Source organism: Eublepharis macularius, chromosome 4, assembly GCF_028583425.1.
Source record: "Eublepharis macularius isolate TG4126 chromosome 4, MPM_Emac_v1.0, whole genome shotgun sequence".
NCBI classification, from domain to species: Eukaryota; Metazoa; Chordata; class Lepidosauria; order Squamata; family Eublepharidae; genus Eublepharis; species Eublepharis macularius.
In genome coordinates, this window is record NC_072793.1 from 18,939,949 (window position 1) to 18,952,651 (window position 12,703).

The window sequence follows — 12,703 nt, forward strand, 5'->3', positions numbered from 1 at the left end:
AACGATTAGAGTGCACGGGAAAGTTGCGAGATTTAAACCCAGTCAGCCAATCAGAAAGGCAGGCTGGGTGAAAGGGAGACCTAGAGACCTAGTTTTCTCTCAGGTCTGGCTCCCTTCTATTTAAAAGGGAGCCAGCCAAGAGCATGAGGCAGTTGGGCTCAACTCTCAACAACGATCCCTCCCACCCACCGCTTCAATTAATGTTTTCAAAGGCTATTTCGTGTTATTACGTAATGTTAATTTAAGTTCGGCACAGGGAGTTAAACTATGTACATTTAGTCACAACTTTGGGTTATGGTGAGTTCATTGGGTAAGTATTGTTATCCATGTTTGGTATTACTATAACATGATTTATGGTATCTCTGTGGGCCAAGCTACACATGACGAATGACACTTGAACAGCAAGTGTATTTCTCCCTGTTCACTTGCCCTCCACTCAATCCACTTGCCGTTCAAGTGTCATTCGTCATGTGTAGCTTGGCCCTATGTGGCGATTTTTGACGTTGGGCACAGATCCCCTTGCGGGGAAACAGGGCCTGCGCACACTGTTTCCCCATAGATGGGGATCCCCATAAGGGATCTTGGAACAGGCATGGACAGGAGCAAGCCCAGCTCGGGGGGCTACCAGAGCATGCCTGTTTCCAGGTGGCGGGGGAACCACTCAGAGGCTGCTGCCCGTTGGTTCCCACTAACTGTCATCCCATGGTTTTCCCTTTCAGCAGGCGGGCTGAATGGTGAGGGGTCATCGGCTGGCAGGCAGGTCAGCCAATGCAGGGATCTGCGGCCTACACTGAGCCAATACTCCTAACAGTGTAACCAATAAAGTTGTGGTCTAATTTTATTCCACACAACGTATCGTGCATATTTATTCCTGCCCACTACCCAAAGCCTTAGAGCTGGCCCCACAAAAAGATATGGGAGACCTCAGTTTAAATGCTATCTCAGCCTTGACATCTTACCTGGGCCAGTTGCTGTCTCTCGGTCTTGCTGATCTTATAGAGTTCTTAAGAGGCTAAAATAGAGGAGGGGACAACTATGTACACTATTCTGAAATCCTTGGAATGGACATGGGGTATCTCCAATTTAAGAGATTAGGGAGTAGATGATATGACCTAGAACAGCTGAAGCTGGTCTGAGTATATCATACTGACCTAGATGCACCAATGGTCCGATTCAGTATAAGGCAGTTTTAGGATTGCCAGGTCTTGAAACTGGGGGTGGGGGGATTTGGAGGGCATGCCAGGAGAACTACTTCACTGCGTGCAGAGCACTCAAGGGCACTCCCTCGTTACACCGGGAATGACATCATTTCAAGAGCAATGTGGAAGCGACGGGTCGCACATGGAACCAATTTGATAAAAATTGGTCTCAATTCATCAAATTGGTTCTGTATCCAACTCATCGCTTCTGTGTCACACTGGGACTGATGTCATTCCCAGAGCAATGAGGAAGTGGCATCCCCACGCTTGTTCCCACACTTTTGTCTCCTGCCAGCCAAGTAAGAGGAGGCAGGGGGGCAGAGGCTGAGAGCAGGGGATCCCCCCACCTCCACCGGTGGAATGGGATCCCTAAACAGTTTCATGTGTGTTCATGTGTTCAGATTCTGAATAGCAATTTTACTGCAAAATAACCTGATACGATGGTTAATTCACTGGCTCCATAAACCATATCTGGCAGGACACAGGTCTGTTGTTTTAGGCTGGTTATCTACAGGAGATCCTTTGAGTGCAGATAAGGAATTACTCCTTCTCTTAAAGAGAAAGTAACCACTTTCTGGACTCAAGCAATCATTCACCTCCATCAGGATGTTATTATTCAAGAAGGGGAAAGAGCAAGCATTCAAGTAAAAGCTATATTTCTTCAAGCACTGTGTCAGCAACTTCAGAACAAAATAACCCAAAACCATTGAAACAAAAAGGAGCAAAGGGAAGATCCAGTACTGGCATGCAAACAAGTCAGATCTGATTATGGGTGCTACTGGATTTTGCAATCTTGCTGATTTCATTAAAATATCTGGTTTCTTTCCAGATTATATTTGAGCATTAACATCTTGAATCTTTATTTCTATACCATTTTCTGTTTGCTTGCACCAAATTTTCTCAATGCAATCAATATTATTTGTGTCAATAAACTGTCATAATATATATATACCTTGCGCATTTACTATAAATTACATTATAATGTATAAAACAAAGAAATCATCAATAATAGCATCAAAAAAATGGCAGCCCAAATGGGTTCATAATGGCAAATATGGAAACTGTAAGAAACAAAAATGGGAATATTCATCCATCTTTAGAATATAAGCAAGATATAAATCACAGTTCATCTGTTGGGGGATGCAAGTGGAGAAGGTCCTCTTAGCACCATTAGCAGGATCTAACAAAATGAAAGTCCTCCCCTGATATATCACTGGTTTCTAGATACTTTGGAAGATTCCCATTTTATACAAGTGTGTGTCTCCGTTACACAGTCATGGGGCTAAGCTGATATCCCCACCGATTTATAGCTTGTCTGTAGGATTGTACTTTTAAACTTGGTGATTATTCTGTATTGCCCCTACAGCAAAACTATGTAAGGAGGTCCTCTCTGCTCCCAGTAGATTGTCTCAGTGTTTATGACTAGAGATGGGCATGAACAGCAATACGAACTAAAAAAAACCAAGAACAGCCCAATCAGCTGTTTGTGAACAAGTTGTTTGTGAGGCCCCATTCTAAATGAACAGGTGGTCATTGCAAGCCTTGTTCGTTGCTATTCGTTGCTGTTCGTCAAGCCAGTCAGTCTGGCACCTGCAATTCCCTTGGCAACCGGAGGCAGGGACTGCCTGAACTCTATCTGAACTCCTGCTGTGGACCTGGAAACCCCAATCTAAGCCCAATTTAGCTTGATAGGCAGGCCTTCCTTTGAAGTATGGAACTCCAAATTTGTTACAAGGAAGCAAAGAGCAGGGGGGAGGGGGCTCCCAGCTCTGGTTTTGCAGACAGTGAGGGAGAGACAGTTGCTGTTGGCATTTTGAGAGACAGACAGGGAGAGTGCATTGGAGCTTGAATTTTCTTTGTGTGTGGTGGGATCGAGATCTACCTCTTCAAGTTCCAGGGCTGCTGCCAGGCTCTGGGCCAAGCGATTATTTATTACTGGTACCTTTCCTGCTGCCTGCTCAGGTAAGGTTTCTGGGAGTGGTGCAGTACGGATCTACCCCTTCAGGTTCCAGGGCTGCTGTCAGGCTCTGGGGCCAAGCTATTATTTATTATTGGTACATTTCCTGCTGTCTGCTCAGGTAGGGTTTATGGGAGCAATGTGGTAGGGATCTTGATGGCTGGAGGAGGGCCTGCTGGCCCCCATGAACAACGAACATGTTCGTGAACAGGTCATGTTCATCAGTGTTCATTGTTCATGGATGGCAACAACCAACCAACACCATGTTCATTTTTTTTCTGTTTGTGCCCATTTCTATTTATGACCTTGCAACTTCTCTAGCAGAATAAAGACAATGTAGATAGGAAAACAATTGTTACTAGGTACCTGCATCAGGTTAGATGAAAGGAATTAGTACCTGATAACTTCTGGCTTGATCCAAACTTACAGCAGCAAAATATTTACTGAGAAGGAAATAATGATAAATATTATATATAAAGACTGCTTATTAGGCAAGGAATATCTACTAGATATTTCAATTTAGAAGGGCTTCTTATAAGCTCCAAACCAGCCTGAGTTCTCACATTATTGTTAAATTTGAGGTAAGTGAAGTAATTGGGCTGTGGAAGAAGACTCCCGTTATCCCCAGTCACTATCTCTGAAGTGGAAGAAGGCTAAAGGGTTCTATCTACAGCTGCTTTAAGACAAGTTTAGTGATTACTGCTTTGGCACCTTCGGGCTATTGAGTATATTGTAGTTAGAAGTTCTGGTATAAGTCCACTACTTGTGCCTTTTCAAGCCATCCTGAAGTTTTCTACATTTATAACTTCTGATGTTATCCCACAGGTGTATACAGACACACAAGTATGCCGGTATACAGGTATATGCACACACACACACACACTGAGGTGTATATAATACAGTAATAATAACAACATTTGGTTTATATACCGCCCTTCAGGACAACTTAACACCCACACAGTTTACGAAGTATGTTATTATTATCCCCACAACAATCACCCTGTGAGGTGGGTGAGGCTGAGAGAACTCTACAAGAATTGTGACTTGTACACGTTATTGTTTTCAATTGCCAACACTTCCTGGCTGTAGGGCTGCTTCTCAGCCACATTTTTGTCTCTTATTGCTCCCTGAAAACAAAGTACCACGTGACACAGCCAAACACTAATGCACTTTGTCACTATTGCCACATTTTGTGGCACTGAAAGCAGAGAATGCCGCTGCAGAGTAAATCTTTCTGCTATCTGTACCTGGCCAAAGATGACATCAGGAACAATGCTAAGCAAGACTACTCTGAAGTAAACCCCATTTTCTTAAATGGGGCTTACTCCCAGGCAAGTGTTCTTAGCATTACAGCCTAAGTTTAACATTGAGCTGTTTCTGTTGTCAAGCTTGCTTCTTCAACGGTGTGTGCGGCGCCCTATGTCTTTGCTATTACTACCAACTCTAATGGTGGACGTTGCTCCCCCTTCCCTTCCTCAAAGCACTTATTCCCACTTTGCTCCTGTGTACCATTTCCAGAAACAAAATCTCTGTCAGAAGGTGGGTTGTACTGTCTGTAGCCAGTTTAGGTGGACAGACAGAGTAGCTCTCCGAGTTTTATGGAGTGTGTCACTGGGGAGGCGTCTCAAAATGAAATGAGGTGCCCCGAGGGAAAGGCAGGAGCGAGAGGCAGCCCCACCTGAGTGTGTCTTGGGAAGCAGCCCATTGCTTCGTATTTTTTAAAAGGGAAAAAATAATAATAATAACTGAACTGAGCCAAGAATATCAAGCAGTTCATAGCTGTTAAAAAGCCAGGGAACGCTGAGTCGCGCCTGTCCAATGTTTTTCTTCCAAACAGGCCTGACCACCCTACCTACATAACATCTTATTTATTAAAGCTAAAATTGCCCAACTGGAACAAAACCTATGCATCAGCCAAGGTCCAAAGCCTTAAATATAACTACTCATGAGTAATTACTCTTAAAATCAATGGCACTTGCTAATGAGAGAGTTTATTTTAGGCTTGCAGCCCATATTTTTATTCCTTCAAGCAATCCTGTTGGACCTTTAAAGGTAATCCTTTTTTGGAAGGTGAGGAATAAAGTGACACAAATTTTTATACTCTGAGGAGAGAAAATGGTTTTATAAAGAAGGAAAAAAAGCAACATTAAGCTTTCCCTTACAGATGGATTGGCATGTAGCAGGTTGGAAAGCCACTGTGGAGGCCATTCAAGCTTCTTTCTTATCCAGAAAACCATAGCAGTATATTTCAGTGATTAGGGGTTGCCACTAAACCACCAAATATGTTACAGCATGAATACAAAAAGGGGTAGATAGTTAGCCTGCTCCTACAACTCATATTTCTTCAAGTGATGTCCAAACACATCTCTACTCAATTTGCCGTCTGTTCAAAATTATAACCAGTACCCATGAATGCTTGGAAAGCCACTTTTTGAATTGTCCACCCAACCTGTTCTAATTGTATATCAAATTTTTGTGCGTGTGCATTCTCATACTTCTTCCCCATGATTATTCCTAGCCAGGGCTTTTTTTCAGGGGGAACGCGAGGGAATGGAGTTCCAGAACCTCTTGAAAATGGTCACATGGCTGGTGGCCCCGCCCCCTGATCTCCAGACAGAGGGGAGTTTAGATTGCCCTCTGTGCCGCTCAGCGGGCAATCTAAACTCCCCTCTGTCTGGAGATCAGGGGGTGGGGCCACCAGCCATGTGACCATTTTCTCCGAGGGCAACCCACTAAGTTCCCCCACCTCTTTCCCCAGAAAAAAAGCCCTGTTCCTAGCCATCCAGTACAGCCAAGAGAAAAAAAAATGGTAATTTATTGTAATTTATCCAGAGGAGTTAGCTGTGTTAGTCTGTAGTCGCAAAATCGAAAAGAGTAGAGTCCTGTAGCACCTTTAAGACTAACCAACTCAATTGTAGCATAAGCTTTTGAGAACCACAGTTCTCTTTGTCAGATTCGTTTGACGAAGACAGCTGTAGTTCTTGAAAGCTTATGCTACAATAAAGTTAGTCTTAAAGGTGCTACTGGACTCTACTCTTTTCTATTGTGATTTAGTGATAATGATTTAAATAGCAATTTAGTAATTCGTAATTTACTGAGGCAGGGAGGCAGAAGTGCGTGGTGATGGCCAGGGGGTTGCATGGCTTGACTTCCTAGTGCTCCAGCATTGTCTTTTTTTCACTTTCCTGCCTCCAGAAGCCAAGGAAATTCATGCTCATTCTATGATATAAACTGGATCACAAATACTTTGCCCGTCTTGCACTTCCAACTGGGAACTGTAGATTAATCCAAGAAGTTCTAAATATGCACTAACATGATGAATCCTGCCGTCACAAAGATGCATGTACAGTTGGAATGTATGTGGTTCCAAAAAATGTCTGACTTGCCTGTGACAACCCTAGGGCATATGCCATCTAAATAAACCAATGAATTGTATCTATGATGCTATTTTCCTTTAAAAAAATTAACAAACTATAAACATACACGAAGGACCAACATACATACTCAAAATGGAATACAGGATACAGATAAAAACACTGATATCTTCCAATCCTATCACTGATCCCAAACCTCCTGTCCCATCTCCACCAATACACAAAATCACACATCACTGGCTCACACTATCGATACCTCTTCCAGTTACAAAATTGCTAGTTCTATTCTTTGTATAGCTTCTGACCATAAAAGATCTATACTGCAAATATCTTTATTTTTCTGATATGCAGTTAATTTCACTAAGGTATAGATCTCCTTCATTTTCAATAACCAAACATGTAATTTACATTATTTGTTCATTTATCTTACATTATTAATTTATTCCTTTAACTTTACATTTTAACCATAAATTCAGTCCCCTAGGAAACTCTTGTAGCTTAAAGCTAAAAGCGTAGTCCTTTAGGTACTTCCCACTTGTAACTTGAATCTTGTACTTGTGGCTCTTTTCCAGGTTTTCTCTTTCACTTGAACAATATTATCACTTGGTAAATTCTTTTGTTTCCATTGTCTGGCAAAAAACAATCTGGCCACTGTAATCATATGTAGGGCAATTATTTGCTGATCTCTAAATAAATTAGGTAGATAGTTCAGCAGTAATATCTCTGGTTTCTGAGGGATATGTACTTCCAATCCGATTAATATAATTTCCCTTATTTGCTGCCCAAAACCGGAGGCTCGTATACACGTCCACCATATATTATGGTGCTATTTTCCAATGCAATAGAAAACAGACATTGCAAACACGGTAAGTTTGACTTTCTAACATGTTATTGACAAAAATCAAAACACCTTCTTGTTAATGTAGAGGTCTTCTTACAATACCTGACAAACTTTTAGAATTCATTACTGCTAGGCATGCTGAACATTTCAACATGAATATGATGGCCGGATGAACTTACCTTGTCTGAATCCCCTCGATTACACTCAACTGCAGCGCCTTGATTTTATTTGTTTGTTTATGTCATTTATAGTCCACTTTTCTCACTGAGACTCAAGGCGGATTACCTAGTATGAGATTAGTGCAATTAATATCAAGGACATTTCAATAAACAATGCTGTGGGGTAAATAAATACAAATTTACAGAGACATAGCGTTAGCAAAAATCCAATATAGAGTTGAGGAAATGCTGAAACAGTGCATAAGCAATTCTTTGACTGACGTTAGACAATATAGAACTACTCGGTAGGATCATACTTAAAGCAACAGGTAGTACATAGGAGCACATACTGAAAGCAACAGATAGGACATAAGGCAACATAGTGGGGAAGTCGGTGGTCCCTAACTCTTTGAGACCCCCTCTACAATACAGCCTTCCTATCTGTGCAAAAAAGTCCTTTTGAATAATTCAATTTTATATTGTATGCAGAAAGCCAGGCAAGTGGGGGCTCTCCTGACCTCCTCAGGCAAGCCATTCCTCAGGGTAGGGGCCACCACAGAGAAAGCCTCTGTACAGGCTGCTATCAATTTTGCTGATGTACAGGGTGGCACCTGCAGGAAATCCAGTTTGGATGAATGCCATTAAGGCCACTGGGAAAAGTCTTGGTGGGCCAATAGCCTGGGAGGGCTGCCTCAGGGGCCAGCCCAAGACCAGGACCATTACAGAGCAAAGAGAGGAGTTGGTGTGAGCTGGAGGCACAGGGAAGGAGGGCTCACCACAGTGAGGGACTAGTCCATCCTTGCCTAGCCTGGCCTTACTGTGGTGAGGGACAGGATGTGCCTCCCCTGCCTCACCTCAACCCAGCAAGAGATGGGCCTGTCTGGCCACACACCGCCCAGCCACTCAGCTTGCCCAAACACCTCCTGTTGGCCAGGCAGGCTTTCCCGGGATTGGTTGTTTCTTCTCCGTCACAGTTGACGTCGGGGGCCTTCATTGGTTGGCATTTCAGTTTTTTTTTTAAAAAAAATTGTGTTTTGCGCAAATGCGCAAACGCACAGGTATGCAAATACGCAGCGTCGACTTTTGTGCACTTTTGTGCATTTGTGCGCAGTTTGATGTGCGCAAACGTGCGACTGCGCAAATGGCGCCCGGTTTTTTTTAAAAAAATAAGGGAATATTGTTGCCGGCCGGCCGGCAAAGGAAGGAGGGAAAGGGGAGGGCCTCTCCACGGCGACGAAGCGTCCAGAAGTGTGCAAACCCGCAATACCGCGTTCACACCGTCCGCTTATAGAGTGCAACCAAGCGCCATGGACCGCAGGTAAGCCGGGATGGGAAATTGCAGGTTTTTACGAGTGAGGTCACTGAAAAAGCGAAAGCACTCACTCTATTTGTGCCCATCTGGAATCGGCCCAGTTTTGGGAAAGCATGAAGACTTTTGCTCGTGCAGTTAGTCAGATGCATCCTTTGCATGAACAGCATTGGATTGATTACATGGCCTGCTTTTTGTGCCTGCACAGACAGCAGCATCTATTTGAGAAGTGAACATAAAAAAAAAATGAGACTATTAACTGGGTTCATGGGCACACAGCAAACACCCACATTTCTACCCTGCCTCTCTTAGGCGTCATGGGGGACACCATGACACCTAACAGATTAAAAACATACATAATTTCAAAATTTGTTAAAAACATTAAAACCAAACAAAAACCTGGGGGGATGCCAGACAAAACAAAACAAAAGTCTTCACTCACTAGCAGAAGATAGAGACAGATGGGGAGAGGCAAGTCTCTCTGGGGAGAGAATTCCAAAACCTCAGTACCACAACTGCGAAGGCCCTCTCCTGAGTGCAGCCCACCTAATCCCAGAAGGAAGGGGCACCTGAATCAGGGCCTCACAAGATGATTGTAGTGACTGGATAGGTTCACAAGAGAGGAGGCAGTCCATCAGGTGTGCTGGTCTCAAGCCATGTAAGTCTTTAAAATAGGCTTACCACCATATATGCCCTCATGTGCCTACAATGTCCATCTGCTCTGTACATTGGACAAACCAGCCAACCTCTACGCAAAAGAATAAATGGACACAAATCTGACATTAGAAATGGCAACATCCAGAAACCAGTGGGAGAACACTTCAATCTACCAGGACATTCCATCAAGGACTTAAAGGTCATTGTAGCTCAACAGAAGCCTTTCAAAAACAGAATCCAACGGGAAGCTGCTGAATTGGAATTCATATGTAAATTTGACTCAGTCAGGCTTGGATTGAATAGAGACGATGAATGGTTATCTCATTATCAGAAGTAACTGATTTCATTATCAGAAGCAAACTGATCCCATTATCAGAAGCTACTGATTGCATCTACTCCCCCCTCCCCTCTCCACCTATATATCTGACCAGTTTCTTCTTACCCTCCATGCATCTGATGAAGAGAACTGTGATTCTCAAAAGCTTATGCTACAGTAAAGTTGGTTAGTCTTAAAGGTGCTACTGGACTCTTTTCTGTTTTGCTACTACAGGCGAACACGGCTAACTCCTCTGGATCCACCACCACTGCAATTAGGGTGGGGATCCCCCACTATCAGTGGGCACTTCCTTCCACAACTTATCTGGCCAGCAGAGGAAAAATGGCGGGAAATCAGGAAGAGGGGACAACAGCATCATCCTGAAGTGCTGATGTCACTCCCATCTGCCCAGAAGTGACAGCAGCATGATACCAGTTTATCCACAGAGTTTTGCCCAAATACCAGAGTGTCCCTGGCATTCCCTTGATGTCATTTCCAGGTTCACATCCATGGCAACCTGAGGACATCACCGGCGAGCCCCCTCATGACTAAGTCCCTCCCAGCCCCCACTGGTTGCTGGGATAGACCTGACAACTCTGTTTTAAAGATCAACTCTAGTGCTTTGAATTATGCCCAGAAATAAATTGCAATCCAGTGTAGATGGGCCAAGGCTGAAGTGTTATGGTACCTACAACCCAGACCAGCCAAAATCCTGAATGCAGCATTCTGCACCAATTGAAGTTTTCAAACCTTTTTAAGGGAAGCCCCATGTGGAGCGCATTGCAGTAATCTAATTGAGATGTAATCAGGGCATGCATTACAATGGCCAGATCTTTTTTGCCCAGGAAAGGCCATAGCTGGCTGATCAGTTGAAGCTGGTAGAAGGCACTCCTGGCCTCAGATACCACTTGGTTTTATAGCAGCAAACCAAGAACATTCCCAAACTACAGACCTGTTCCTTCAAGGCCATTGGTTGTTACTATAGTGCTATAGTGTTGTAGCGCTATAGCAATTACTGATCTTTTTTAAAAATGAGAACATTCTTCATTGCATTACATTTGTAGGAGATGAATTTTGAAATATAAAAGACACATTAAGGATTTGTTTATGTATGCAGTAAGCCATTTAACCAAATCATAAACAATTATCCTTGTTTTTCTAGAATTGAAGGTAACAGTTGAAATTGGTTCGGGTTGTGAAAAATAGCAAGATTCCCACATCACAAAATCCAAGCACAACATTAGGTTGGAGATCATAATCATCTCCTGACATGTTCTTGACCCTAAAATACAAATGAGGGCATGTGATTCAGATTGGGGCTGTAGTGTTAAGCATGGAGGATTTTCCCCGCATTATTCCCCCAACTGAAATTAGACCCTGGGGCTGCAATGAATCTTGGCAAAGCCTGCGTGCCTGTCTTATCTCCGTACTGAGCTAACTGCAACTTAGTAAAGGGGTAAAGTTTTGATCAGGAAAAGCAACACGGTGTCTAGAGTACGGCATCTGTCCAAATCAAGATCCCCATGGCTATAAAATACATTGTGAGATCTGGTCCCAGATTTCCAACATAATGCGTCATTTGGCCATAATGTTACTGATACTTTAGGTAGTCCAAAGCACAGAAGACCATCTGAACTGCTCAGGAATCTTACGATTTTAGTACTGAGGAAGTCTTTTAAATACATGATGTTCACGTGGTTTATAACTGGATTTTGAAAACATGCAACTCCTGGGCAGACAGAAATATGAGCAACTGGTGGCACGGGAGTGTAATAAATGTGTATGCATAAGTGTCTGTCAATGCAGTCCTAAGCAGAGTAACACTCTTCTTAACTCACTGACTTCAATAGACTTAAAAAGGGGGTCACTCTGCTTTGGATTGCACCATAAATGTACTAATAATGCCTTCACTGGGCAACAAGTTCTATGGCTTTGCTTGTATACACCATTTGCCTCTTAAAACATTTTTAGCTGTCAAGTATCTAACACAGTTGCCGTTTTTATGGAGTTATTTTTATAGCTTCATCCTGAACTGCTCATTAAAAACAACCCATGCCTACCTGTGGGGATAAAACACACAGTGCCTTTAAATGTCTGAACAAATGCGCTGGAGGATTTAAAGGAGCCCTTTTTGAATGTATTTTTTTATTTTCTTCTTGCTAAAAAGAAACGTACTGTCTTCTACCTCTACCCACCCTTTATTTATCCTCAGTTAGAAAATGGGTAATGTACATATCCAAAAAGTTGCATTAAATTTTGCCGCTGTTGAGAAGGTTTGGGAAAATGTAAGGGGAAATGCTGTATTTTAATATTTTATACCCGCCAATTTTAATTGTTTATTATATAATGTTTTAATGTTTTTATAATGTTTTTATTGTTTTAAACTGTTATTAAACAGCCCTGAGCCTGTCTGATGGGGAGAGCGGTCTAGAAATGTGATTAAATAAATAAATAAATAAATAAATAAATAAATAAATAAATAAATAAATACATAAATACATAAAATATATTATATTGGGGAAAAATACTTAATTGACTTAAAAAATTTTGTGTTGCCTTTCTACCCAAAATAGGGTTCCCATAGTGGCAAACATTAAAACTCTAAAAAAACAATTTAAAATGGTTTATAATGCTTTAAATTTAAAGTAATATTTATAATAATCAGGGCTTTTTTTCAGCAGGAATGCGGTGGAACGGAGTTCTGGCACCTCTTAAAAATGGTCACATGGCCGGTGGCCATGCCCCCTGATCTCCAGACAGAGGGGAGTTTAGATTGCCCTCCATTCCGCCAAGCTTGAGTTAATCCAATTGAGAAACGTCATTATGAAAGATTGATAATTATGATGAAAATAGGTAATAAACATTATTGTATATTTGATAACAAAGAGAAAT